The sequence below is a fragment of the Tyto alba genome, unplaced genomic scaffold (assembly GCF_018691265.1).
Source record: "Tyto alba isolate M040663 unplaced genomic scaffold, T.alba_DEE_v4.0 Super-Scaffold_13, whole genome shotgun sequence".
Classification (NCBI taxonomy): Eukaryota; Metazoa; Chordata; class Aves; order Strigiformes; family Tytonidae; genus Tyto; species Tyto alba.
Window position 1 is genome coordinate 32291357 of NW_024881275.1, and position 14309 is coordinate 32305665.

Below are 14309 nucleotides of genomic sequence, written 5' to 3' on the forward strand. Positions count from 1 at the left end.
TTGGCTATGACTGAGTCAAAGGAAGGCTCTAAAAAGATACTGGTGTTAAATTTCAGATGTTACAGATAGCAGGGGGAAAGTAAGTGACAATGCCGAATGTGGAACAGGAATTTTAACTGGTCAGATTAAAATGGAAATACCCCAATGGGTGTAAATTGGTAACTGAAAAGTTCCTGTCCATGTTGGGTGATTTGCAACTTGGGAAAAATACAGGAAAAGCCCAAACATGATCCAGAGAAGACACCTAATCAAAAGCAGTAAAATGGGCACCACACAAGGCAGCCTTGCAGCCTCCTTGCACTGGGAGGAGGTGTTGGCAGCAGTGAAGGCTGCCAGACCCTGCAGTAGGCGGGTCTAAAAAGGCCTGTGAGAAGGCAGAGAGGAGATGCAGAAAGTCATCACTTATCTTCAGAAGCAGAACTCTGTCACTGAGGTGGAAGAGCCACATAAGCGATAGGAAGATAAAAACCAACCTAAGTGTGGGAGAGAGGATGTCAGACATAGCAAAAATGCTGTGAAAGAGCCGGAGTGACAGGAAATGCCAGACTGAATAAAAAATGCTCAGGAATGAATATTGGGCTGCTCCTTGCCCCCACGGCACTCCTCACATGTTACAGTTTGGGAAATACAAGGGTAAGGTTAGCTATATGCTCTACTTCTTTAGACAAAGTGTATCCTGCGAGGCTGCTGTCCCTCAGACAGCTCTCTGGAGTTTGCTGCCAGTGTCTTCTGGTAAGGAGAGTGATCTTGTTGTGAGACACAATCAGCTTTCAACTGGTAGCCTGAAATAAGGAAGTCTGATCTGTTGCTGTTTTTTACAGCTGCAGTGGCTATAGAGAAGACCGCAATCTACAAGATATGCTAAGAACTAATTAGAAATATCTGAACAAGTTAATTCATAAAATCCTCTAATGGCTAGGCCATTTCTTTCAATGTCCAAAACTAGGAAAACTGTCAAGCAATTGGACTGTCACTCCCATCCTCTCCTCTGTTTCTGTCTCATTTGCTGATGCAGTAGCACTGTGTTTTTCAGGATATTTGTACAGGGTCCGACAGGAAGTATTTCCAGTCCTGAGTGCACTACAGTGATAAAACCAGCTTTATCAATATTCACATGTGCTGACAAAATCGTATTCTCACCTATACATTATTTCTTGGTAAGCTTGAAAGCTGCATCTTTTGCCTGAACAATGACTGTGGCTTAAAGACAGATTTTTTTTCTCTGCCTTCTTCTACAGATAATGACAAGCTGTTAAATAACATCGCTCTCCTGTTGCTGCTAAATACTACAGAGATGCCACAAAACCACAATAGACTGCTTGTAGCAGGATCTAAGCTTTTAAAGTAGTGAACCTATGAGAAAGCTAGACTTGTAACTACATGAATTTTCTATAATATTGTCTAGATTTATGCACGGCCAAGTAACTGCCAGACTTATCAAAGGCAGGAATAAAATGGCTATTTTAGACCATAGTAGTTCCGGGCCCCAGAAGAGACAGCAGTGGAGTGCATGAGTGAGAATAGTGGGAGGAACACAGCAGCCCTGGGAATAAAGTGTTTTGGCAGGGTAAGGATTGGTGTGTGTCTTTTCCCCCCAGCCCCCACAGTTGCCTTAATGCCTCCTGGCAGCGCTGCTAGAGCTGTGTGCATCCGCTGTTTCTGAACACAGCTGTGCTTCCCCAGAGGTAAGCCTAGAAATGACACCTCTGCCTGCCCCCCACTTACTTAGAATGATTCTGGCTAAATATACTTACCAAGCCTGCATACCTTTCCTTTCAGTGTTGCTCTAAGTAGTTAATACTTAGACATTCTGTACATTTCGGTGCCTCCCGTACCTCACTATCATTCATTTGCTCACCACACTTAAAACTGAAGAATATTTTAATTCCTTCATCACAGACAGAAAAGCAAACAACTGAATGGACCTGCATCAAGCCCTGATAATTAAATTTAAACAAAAATACTGCCTGTACAAAACAACTTTTGCAGTAATTTTTCAGTCTCCTTACCACTGAGATTATTGCTGTATCCTTGATCAGTTAACCTTCAAAGATTACATATTCTGTTCACTGAAACATTTTAAGAGGACATTGGAAAAAACACAAAAATCATATGCTTCAGTTGGTAGTAAGAGACCTGAAAACCGTATCATTGTCAAGTAGTCTACAATGAGAGCTATCACAAACAACTGCTATGCCACTAATTAAGCAGTCTTAAAAGCAAGTTATCTGCTGACAATGCCCAATGTTCGTTCCTTTTTTTCCCAGGCAAACAAGCTGAAAATTATCTAACGTGCTAGGTGACTGTGCGGTGAAGTTTTGCTTCCTAATTACAAATACCGTGCCTGCGCTCAGACAAAAGAAATCCAATTGAACTGATGTAAGATTCTCTCATAAAGAGCTGCACGCGAATTAAAATACAACTGCCCGGTTTTCAGTAATGAGGTCCTGGGTGCTTTGCATCAATGCTGACAAACATTTCCCCTTTTTCTGCATAAAGTAACTGCAACAATAGAGCCATTAATCAGAAAACCTTCTGCATATCAGCCTCTCAGAGTAAGGAGACACTTACCTTCTGCAGACTTGAAGAGGCCTTTCTACTGGGAAAATAATAAAGATGCTTTACTGCTGCACTTCAGCATCCCTCTTTCTGTAGCAGTTTACTAGGAATACAGATCCTCCACCATTTTCTTGTCACGTGGCTAAGTGGTACTGCTAAATAAGGGTGATCACCTGCCTTCAGATAGCTGACTGTGTGAACCAGCAGCTACCGGGCTTTGGCTAAAGGAGCACTTAAATGAATGCAGAGCTGTGCTTCGGCTGTGAGTTTTTTTTTTTTTTTTACATTCCCCGGGGAGCTTTCTCAGAGCATCACCAAACTTTGATATGGCACGTCAGCTGGTAGTAGTGAAAAGCTCCCTGCTGTTTCATTTCAGAGCCTGAGGAAAGTGTGTGATGAGACACAAAAGGTCTTATGGATTCAACCCATCTCATCCCTCATATCTGTTTGCATCGATGTTTATAGAGCACATGCATATTCAAATATGCTTTACATAATTTGTTCGATTTGCAATTCAGCTACAGGAATGCAGATGCAAATTAAAAAAATAAACTCAAACAACCACCAGATCAAAAGGCAGGGTAAATTAGGAAACACAAACTGTACAAGCACCAAGAAGCAATGCTTGTGGCCTGTGCTCTTGGCTATGTTTCTTAGGGGTATGTCTGAAGGAAGGACATTTCTTCCCATGCAGTGCAGTCCCACAGTCCACTTTTATAAAAGCGTCTTGGGGATAGGGTCCCTAGAAATGCCATGTTTCTTTCCAAATGCAAAACATCTTTCAATCCTATTCCCTTGCGATCCTGTGTGGATAAAACAGCAAGGCAACAGGCCCTAGGCTGGCCTAACCTTCAGCTAGTTTCTTCCTTCACACTGTGCAACTCCCCCTTGAAGATGAGTTACCTGAGAACTGGAGATGTTTTCACATCAAATTGCTAGGCCATAAGCAGTCAAAACCAAACAAAAGCCTAATGCCATTTTCATTTGTCAGTACAGCTCCACGCATACCTACAGCACAGTGTAAATATAAATTCAGTGGCTCCCATCTTGTTTGTCATAGTATTAGTAATCCTATTGGGAAAGTTCTCATCATCTGCTGCAGATCTGAGAAATCAGTCCCCAGCTGCTATTTTAAAGAATAACAGACCAACACCAAGCACTTAAAAAAAATTAAAAATCATCACCAAAATGAAAATATATTTCTAAAGAAGACAGTGCTGCAGACATGTGACATTTGATGCTTCTGTCAGCTAGCTCTACACAAAATTTCCAACGATGGGGATATTTTTTAGCACTTTCTCAACTAGACAATCTTTAATTCATTTGAAATCAAAAATCCAGACACCCAGAAGCTGTATCCAGGAAATAGAGCTATGAAGTATTTATGTACAATAGAAGTCATTAGTAACACGATTATGATGAAGCTATGAAATTAGTTATGTGGCAGAAGCTATGGTCCTGATCCTCCATGCTCAGGATGACACAGAATATCTTTGAGATTTTAGCACGCTCTGCTGGGACCCAACTAAGCTCACTGGGGCTTACTGTCAAAGTGGGCTCTGCGTCAACAGGATTAAGTTTCAAAGTTCATTAATGCTTTAAGCGGAAATTGCCTGTTATTGATCACATTAATCGGAATAAATTATATACTGAATTAGCTCATAAAAGTGTAGGATTTTGAACAGTAGGCGAGTTTTTCATGTGACTGCTAAACTGTACTAACAGAGTTGAGATCTTCTTACCTTAAGAAAGTGGCTCTTTCAGCCCAGTCTCACAATTTAGGTAAAATTTCATAACCACGAGTGAATAAAAGTAGGATTTTTTTTCCTTTTAAATGTGTTTTTCAGTCACTAAAGTGTTGTTCTCTTCTTGCTAAAAGGTTTTTATAAAGTACTTGGTATTTGGAATGTAAATATTAGTGCTGTTTTTATAAAAATGGTATCATCACCATATTGGCTGCTGCTATTGTTTAACAGCTGGCTCTGCAATAGAAAACTGGGTTTTTAGTTTTAATTAATTTTCAACTTCCAGATGGTGATGAAAAATATTGTATCACCCCAAAATTGATAACAAAAAAGATGGTTGCCATGACTTCATAGGCCAAATCAAGTAGAGGGAATTAAGTGGTGTTACTAAAGTCCATGCATGAACAGCGTATGTTGTTACTTCCACCAATAAAAAGGGTTAGCAGTGACATTAGATTTTTGCAAAATTAAAAAAAAAAAAAAGTTTAAATGAATTTACAGCTATGTTGTTAGAAAGTTGCCTGCTCTGCATCTGTCCCAGGGATTCTTCTATTTTCACAAAAGGAACATCTTCACAATGACTAATATATAACACAGAGCTTCTAATACATAATGTATATTACTGTAATGATTATATGGTATGATATATAATACCATGTATTAATTATATAGTTTCCCATCCTAAACTCAGATCAACATTGAAATCTTCAGTTCTGAGCCAGCAATCTTAAAGAGTTCTTGCTCATGCCAATCTAAACATCTTGTTTGGTTTCAGTTCACTCTTTTACTTTTGTTACCAGCCGTTAACTTTCATTTATATGGACATTCCTACAAGCAACCTTCTCAGTTGTTGATCCTTTCCTTATATGTTTGGTTTTAACCTTTAAAGCATGTTCCTTGTGTTTAGTAAATTGTCATGCTTTATGCTGCCATGTGGGAGACCCAAGTTCAATTCCGATTTCAAGTCCATAATCTTATAGTTCAGCAGGAGTTGGAATCACCACTGAGGCAGCATGCCTGGTCCCCAGAGTGTCTGGAATTGCTTTCCAGCAAATCTAGCCAATTAATACACAATCTTGACAGGAGTGAAAGATGACAGCTCCACGGGGATGCAAAAGAAAAAGGAAAGAGGCATCCAAAAGAAAGTAAATGTTACTTTACAGAATGTGGCCTCAAACTTACAGCAGATTTTCAGTCCTTTAGGCTGCTTATACATAGCAGCCTGCCCTGCCCATTAAAGCAAGAAGCAAACATGGGCTCCCTAATTAATTGCCTTATCCTAGTTTTGGGGTGATAGAACAGGAATTTTGAGAAAATAGTGGGTAAAACAGCTGGTCCACTGGAGTCAGTGAGCATCTTTCCCCTTGGTTCCATTCTGTCAGTATTTCAGTTCAGTACTGGACATTGATATTTGACTTGAATCATTGATGACACTGAGATATATGATGTGCATTTGGTTAAATTGCAGAGATAGCAGAGTAGTCTTATAGAACTCTTCTCAGTCTTGAAACAGCCACAGATATTTCTTTCATTATATTTAATTATCATTACTCACTGTCAGCCATGGGCAATGTGATGAAACCAGGCTTCTCTATTAAAAATTTACTATGTTACTTACAGCACTGGGCAATTGTAATAGCCAGCAGTATAGCAATGGTCAGAGAGAGGTACTTTGGACAGAAGCAGTGGAAGAACTATCTTTTCCAAAAAGGCAGTATACTAGGGAGCCAAAAAGACTGATTCCTGTTTCTTTGAGAACATGTTATCAGAAAGATAAATGAAGCTTTCTTTTGTGGAAGCTTTATTCTAGTAGGTTAAATAAATCTTGGCAGTTGTTCAAAGGAAATTGTATTCTGCTCAGTTTTGCCACATTTTCCAAGGTCTCCCCCAAACCTTCCAAACATCAGTGTCCTTATCTCTACTGCTCTCACTACTTCTTATTCCTCAAGTCAATATTTCATTTCATAGTATTCCCCTCATCTCTTTCTAACTCTTCCTACGAAGGAAAAGGATAATCCTTCCCTACAGCAAAGGTAAGAGCAGGAATGATTTGGTATACGCAACCACTACACACCCTGAGGAATGTGCTAGTAGTTAAAAGCTAGCATAGGTATCTTTAGTGTTCTCCTTCTGCTTCTTGACCACTGCCTGCCAAGCTTCACACGGCTCTGTAAGACAGGACAGCTTCTATGAGGAAGAAAACTACTTCCAGTCTTCATAAATTTTACTGCTGGCACACCTCCAGTCACAGCAGCAGCAACAAAGTATGTTATCCTGCCTACCCAACATTCATACAGTGCTCCACGAATTCATCCTTTTTAAACATAGTCACATTTGGTTGTTCACATATGGAAAGCTGTATAAAAAGCTATTTGCTTTCTGGAAAGACTGACATTACCAATGTGCTGCCAAATCTTTTTGTACTTTTTTATGAGGCCAAAGAAACCTGTAAGGTTTATCTGTATATCACTGAGACAGGTTTATATCTTTTCTTCAGTGTTTTAATGCTAGCAAACATCCTACTTTTCTTCTCTTCCTACTGCCGCCTTTTCTTGCAGAAGAAGAACAGGACAGGAGGGAAGGGCTTTACCACCAGTCACAGAGTTTCTTAAAACCCACTTGAACAGCCTTAAGGCTTGCTATGCTTGGCATTGGGATGAACGAGACAGTAACCAGAAGACATCGAGATTTTAATCCACTTCTTCATTCTCATTTTTGTTTATGCTTTCTGTTTCAAAACTTTAGTTCCCTCTTCTACAAAACAATCCATTTTCTTAGACAAAGTGACAGACACTTGCTGGATGAGAGCAGAAAATGATGCAAACTTTATCCTTTCCTCACCCTTATTCCACTGCTAAAGGAACCTACTTCAGCACAGTATGAAAGCATGAACTTCAGTTTTTTCTAAACAGGGACATGTGAATAAACAGTAGATTCAGAAAGTGGCTTAGAAGGCAGTCAGTGTGTAAATGCTTCCATAAACTTTGGACTACCTATTCAATTGTCCATGGATTGGGATGTCCCCATCATCTGAGTACAAATTATGAGTTTCATTATTCTTCAGAGATCATAGAGTGGTTTGGGTTAGAAGGGACTTTAAAGATCATCTAGTTCCCACCCCCCTTTCCACTAGACTGGGTTGCTCAGAAACCCATCCAACCTGGCCTTGAACACTTCCAGGGATGAGGCATCCACAACCTCTCTGGGCAACCTGTTCCAGTGTCTCAACACCCTCATAGCAAAGAATTTCTTCCTTGTACCTAATCTAAATCTACCCTCTTTCAGTTTAAAACCACTACCACTTGACCTATCACTACGTGCCCTTGTAAAAAGTCCCTCTCCATCTTTCCTCTAGGCCACCTTTAGGTACTGGAAGGCTGCTATAAGCTCTCCTTGGAGCCTTCTTTTCTCCAGGCTGAACAACCTGAACTCTCTCGGCCTGTCTTCACAGGAGAGACGTTCCATCCCTCTGATCATCTTTGCGGCCTCCTCTGGACCCACTCGAGCAGGTACATGTTCTTCTTATGTGGGGGCCCCGGAGCTGGACACAGTACTCCAGGTTGGGTCTCACAAGAGTGCAGCAGGGGGGAAAAATCACCTCCCTTGACCTGCTGGCCACACTTCTCTTGATGCAGCCCAGGATATGATTGGCTTTCTGGGCTGCAAGCGCACACTGACAAGTCATGTTGATCTTTTCATTAACCAATATCCCCAAGACCTTCTACATAGGGCTTCTCTCAGTTCACTCATCGCCCAGTCTCTATTTGTGCTTGGGCTTGCCTCAATCCATGTGCAGGACTTTGCACTTGGCCTTACTGAACTTCATGAGGTTTGCACAGGCCCACCTCTCCAGCCTGTCAAGGTCCCTCTGGATGGCATCTCTTCCCTCCAGCGTGTTGACCACACCACACAGCTTGGTGTAATTGGCAAACCTGCTGAGGGTGCACTCAGTCCCACTGCCCATGTTGCCAGTAAAGGTGTCAAACAGCACCACTCCCAACACCAACTCCCAAGGAACACCACTTGTCACTGCTTTCCACTTGGACATTGAGCTGTCGACAGCAACTCTGAGTGAAACTAGCCATCCAATTCCTTATCCACTGAGTAGTCCATCCTTCAAATCCATGACTCTTCAATTTAGAGACAGGGATGTCATGCAGGACAGTGTCAAATGGTTTGCACAAGTCCAGGCAGATGACATCAGCTGCTCTTCCCTTATCCACCAATGCTGTAACCCCATCACAGAAGGCCACCAAATTTGTCAGGCATGATTTGCCCCTAGTGAAGCCATGTTGCCTGTCACCAATCACCTCCTTATTTTCCATGTGCCCTAGAATAGTTTCCAGGAGGATCCACTACATGATCTTGGTTGGCACATAGGTGAAACTGACTGGCCTGTAGTTCCCCAGACCTTCATTTTTTCCCTTATTAAAAATGGCAGTTACGTTTTCCTTTTTCCAGTCAGTGGGAACTTCACCAGACCACCACAACTTCTCAAATATGATGGATAACAGCTTACCCACTTCATCTACCAAATCCCTCAGGACCTGCAAATGCACCTCATCAGGTCTCATGGACTTGTGCACCTTCAGGTTCCTTAGATGGTCTCAAACCTGATCTTCTACTACAGCGGAGAAGATCCTCCAGTTCTTCTCTCAGTCCCTGCCTTTGCCTTCTGTGACTTGCATGATGTGGCTGGAGCACTTGCTGCTGAAGACTGAGGCAAGAAAGACACTGAGTACCTCAGTCTTCTCCATGTTCCGGGTAACCAGGTCTCCCATTGCCTTCCAGAGAGGGCCCACATTTTCCCTTATTTTCCTTTTATCACTGTGTGCTGGGTTTGTGTGGCGGGGTTTGTGGTAGCAGGGGAGGGGGCTGGTGAGACAGCAGGGCCTCCCCGCCCTACCACCCATGGAGGTCCACAGTAGAACAGAGGCCAACCTGTGCCCTATGGAGGACCCCACACTGGAATAGGTGGCTTTGCCCAAAGGAGGATGGGACTCTGTGAGAAGAAGCCCCCCACTGTTGTAGTTTGGTGCTTGGGGGACTGCAACACATGGGGTTGACCCAAGCCAGAGCAGCATGGGAACAGCTCTAGCCCACGGGAAGGACTCAGACCATTGAAAGTTCATGGAGGACTGTCTTCTGTGAAAGGGAAACAATGCTGGAGCAGGGGAGAATGTGAGAAGTCCTCCCACTGAGGAGGAAGGAGTGGTGTGACTGACCACAACCCCCCTTCCCTGCCTCCTGTGCCACTGAGGGGAGGAAGTAGAGAGATTGGGAACAAAACTGAGCCTGGGAAGAAAGGAGGTGTGGGGGGAGGTGTTTCTAAGATGTGATAATGCTTCTCACTGTCCCACTTTGTCTGTTAAGTGGTGGTGTTTGAATTAAAGTATGTTGGTTTTTTGCTTCCCCTAAGGAGTCTGTCTTTTGCCTGTGACCGTAATGGGTGAGCCATCCCTCTCTGTCCCTATCTTAATTCCTGAGCCTTTTACTTTTTATTTTCTCCTTCCCAGGGGGAAGAGGTAAGTGAGTGCCTGGGTGGTGCTCAGTTGCCCTCTGGGCTTAAATCAGGATACACTGATGAATCTATAGAAGCCTGTGTTTGTGCCATACATTAATATATGAAGGCGAAGTAGATACCTAAAAATAAAGTGCCTAATATCTATACTCTGCCAATAGATGTATGAAACAACCAGCAGGCCACAAGGAAAGCTTCCTTGTGGGAAGTAAAGGCTATACTAGAGAAAGTCCTGGATTTAGGAGCCACTTCTAAAACCACTATCACAGAAACATGTGTTACAGGTCCAGAATGCAAACTTAATTGCATAAAGCATAAGTATGACAAAACAAAAAAAAATAGCAGAGAATATAATCCATGCTCAGGGCACTGCTATCCAGCAAGAACTTCAGATTAAGTGTGCTTAATTTTCTGATACCAAGAAGGCTTAACTGAGCATAAGCTATGAAACAGTCTATTCAATCAATGGAGGAGTCATATTTAGTGAAGAATCCAAGAAACTTTCCTAAATCAAAATGATGTCCTTTCAGGAGTACAAGAATTCATGTAGAAGGACACTTCTGAGAGCTGAGTATCAGGTACTTAGACTTTGGTTCAGTTCTACCAAAGCCAACTTCAAAGATGTAAATCTTTGGCAGACTCAGCCTGACAGCTTGCACCATTGGTCCAACCAGAACCTCTACTGCAATAAGAACAAGAAATAAGCCTTGGTATCTTCTCTTACATCAAGACACCAGTGTTTCTGTGCTAACCTCCCACATACTGGAAGTTCTGCTGTGCCACATTGTTTCAAACTTTGTTGGCCAAGAAGGGCAGTTAACCTCAGACTTAAAAGCTTCACACTGAGAAATCTCTTAAGAAAAGGAACATGTGTTTTTAAAACTGTCAATAAAATGCATTAGAAAGCATTTCTAATTATACACTTCTACCATATCAGTTGTTGTTTCTTCATATGTTTATGTAAGAAGTTTAATGAAACTGGCATATAATTTAGAAATAATTATTTCCAAATGTGTTTTATCCTTTATACCATAGTATTTTTTGTGTGTTTGCTTTGGTTTCAGAGGAATCAAAGCCTCTGTGATCATGCTGTGGGCATGCATAGGGACATCTGCATGTGTCTCTGCTACCTCCTAAGAAGTCTGAAGTCATTATATAACTGACCAAAGACATAAACTTATTACAAGTTTATTGAACAGCAGCTAGCAAGCACAGGGGAAACTGAGGGGAAAACAGCACCATAAAAGCAATCTCTATTAGACATGAAATCCTCATACAAGAACAATAGTTTTAATAAAATTAATGGTGGAAAAAAATTCTGTTAGGTTTCACACCTTATCAACAAAAAAGTCTAAAAACAAAACACTAACTCCAAAGAAAGTAGATTTTACTGGTTCCATGCTTCCATAAATAATTGTTAATGTGGATGCTGAATAACTTCCTTGCTTTTCTTTACTTCTCTGGGCTTCAGCATCACTAGTATGAAGGACAGAAATAGCCACTGCTATCCACTGAAAAGGCATTCAGTATTAAACAACTATTAAGCAACTTCTGACTCAAGTAAGAAAAAAGCCTACAGTGGAAGCCATAGTGACTACATACTTATTGCATACCAAGAACTACTGTATCCTTTCTATGTAGGATGCACCATATTCCATCATGCATTTAAGGTTTCACTGAAAACACTCCTACATTAACATGGTCCAGTTTTGGATTTTAATGTAGGAATCAGTCTAAGAGAATATACTAAGCTTTAAGAATAATGAACATACTACATCTGAAACACCAGTGTGAACTACTATTGTGTACAAGATTCAAGTTTTTACTTTGGAGACTTACAAAAATTCCTAAAGAACAGCAGAGTTCTTCCCAAAGTGGATCTAACAATTCATAGCAATAAGATGTTAAAACCCCCTATAAATCCATGGTCATACTAATGATTTTTCTAGTGCCAGTGTAAGTTCAAAAATCAGATTATTTTCTTGAGGTATCTAACAAAGAATCTTACTGCTTCAAAGTTACCTCAACTCTGTCGTGCTGAGTTATAAAAATAATTTAAAAACAGATACCTAAACTAAGTTTTGTTTTCCTCTCTGAGAACATCATGGGCACATAAGCATGGCAAGTCAAGCCCTAGGATGCTGCCTGCTTGTAATTAATTAGTATGAATTAAGCAGGGTCAAGCATCTGGCTGCTTTTAATTTAAAAGGCTTTATGGGAGACAGAGTTGACAGCTGATTTTTTTCATGTCAGATCTGCAAGCCTGAAACTAGCTAGCACCTCAAACAATCCTTTCTTTTTCCCATCCTATTCCCCATTTATTATGAGCAGATGAGGTGTTTTTTTGACTTAGAAATTTTCACTAGGCATTACTTGATTGTCAAAAAACAGCTTCATTCATTGAAATGAGTTGATTTTGATGAACTCCAAGTGAAACACTGCAAAGATAATGGAGGAAGATGACTTTCAGGGTGTGGACTAGTCCTAACAAGCAAACCACTTTAAAGTCAAAAGACATCTAGTCTTCCTAGATTTGCAAATGCCAAGCTGCCCTTCCACACAATAGTCTGGGTGCAAAACAACTGCTTGGGGATTTTGCTTCTTTTGCTTCTTCCAAATTTCTCTCTTGTAGAAAGTTTCAAAATTTCTACTTTTCCTTCTGGAATGGAAGTTAGAAGCTTGGAGGATTGTGTGCAACAGAAATGCTGTACTAACCACCTCTACTTTTGATAGTTTCGAGGTCAAGCACTCAGAATTTGGTTTACTTCAGACCATACAGAACTGGGGAGTCCTAATCTTCCACTAACTCTTCTGAAGATTTGCCTCTTTCTTAAGGGAAGTAAATGCTAACCTGCATCAATAAAAGCTGTCTCTGCCTTGCTGAAACAGAGCTCCTCCTCTCACCTCATATTCTCCTCAGTGCTGTCTGTCTAGGTAGACTGAAGATTAAAAGATTTCATCCAGGAGCAGAGTCTAAAGGCAAAGTATGCTCTGTATACTACTCAAAATTCTGTCTGTCAAGAAAACCTAAAGTCCTATACAGGTGCTTAAGTGCAGAGGGAAGGCATATGGAAAATTACAAATTGTCAGTAGTGGCAAGGTTTGTCCACAGGACTGCTGAATCTAGTAATATTTTGTACATAGTTCTGCTTAGGAATCTGCCTAACGAAGGAATAAGGTACACCTTATCTATGACTAACAGTCTTGAGGCCTGAGCCTGTCTGCCTACATGATTTAGGTACGCTCCTATCTATGTAAAACAAGATAATGGAAGAAGGACACTGAAGCCTGCAAAACTACCAGATGAAACTGGTTTTGTAAGGGGAAGGGGAAGACAGAACCAAGTTCACAGAAAGGACACTGATGAAGATGAGGGTGATGAAGTAAACGACCACCGCTGGTCCTAGAAGACCACCTAGATTCTGTAGTGCGCATGCGGAAGTAGGCAGCAACATATTATAATGATTTATTGGAAAAGTAATAAATATTGTAATTAGTTCTTAGAAATTACATGAATATGTAAGTGAATTGTGTATAAATACCATAAACTCCACTATGGTGGGGTGCATATTAGGAGGAATGATCCCCTACGTGTCTGACGCATCGAATAAAGAATACCTGCTTAATAGCTCTTACGGCTATTGAGACTGAATTATCAGCTTCATAAGCCTGCAAGTAACATCACTATATTTCAGAGTTTCTGAGACTGGGTTTTCTGTTTAGGATGAAGTCAGCACTTACCATATATTAAAAATAGCTCAGCTATAACAGTGTCTGATCTTGTGGTAATGATACACTCTTTGAAAAATGTGTGAAGAAGTTTAGAGGGGAGGTATTTTAACATCTGGCAGAAGATAAATCACAACTATTGAACTATTAGTTCCTGAAATCTTAATAAAATGTGAGCTGTTTGAGGAGGGGAGAGTGGTAGCAAAAAGCTGTACTTTTCTATTGGATTATTTGTACATGCTGTTAGCAGGGTTATACTGTCAAACACAGGCATGCCACCTTTAAGGGAAAAAAAGCCTACTGCTAAGATTGCAAAATTGTTAGTGAAAATTTCAAAAAGTAAAGTCTAAAATAAATTGCAAGCCAATTAAAACCTGATAATAGAAGTTGTGAATGTGATGTGTATCCTACACCGAATTGGCAAGTGCTTGGGAGAAGTCTGGAAAAAGTAAAAAAACAGTCTTGCATTTCATACAAACATTTTTTTTGCACATATTTCATACCACATATGCTCTTTTGGGTAAGTGCAGTTTGAAAAGAGTAGAAACTACAAAGCAGTTATACCCTCTAATTCTATTTGTACTGGGAAGTTTCTTTTACTGTTCACAAGAATTTCACTGTATAAATGCAATGCCAGGTTCCTCTCTGTAAAACGGCAGGATGTCAGTTGCAGATGCCCAGGAGAAATGAGGTCAGATTTCCACACTTGCATCTCTGGGGTTACCCTAGAAGTCCACTGCAGAAGTTACAACCTT

At 40.8% G+C, this 14309-nt stretch overlaps 1 protein-coding gene across 3 annotated transcripts in view; it reads right to left on the reverse strand.

Moving 5' to 3' along the window:
- PRUNE2 (prune homolog 2 with BCH domain) overlaps positions 1–14309 on the reverse strand; it is a 143545-nt gene that overhangs the window by 38513 nt on the left and 90723 nt on the right. The gene's annotated exons all lie outside the window — the stretch shown is intronic.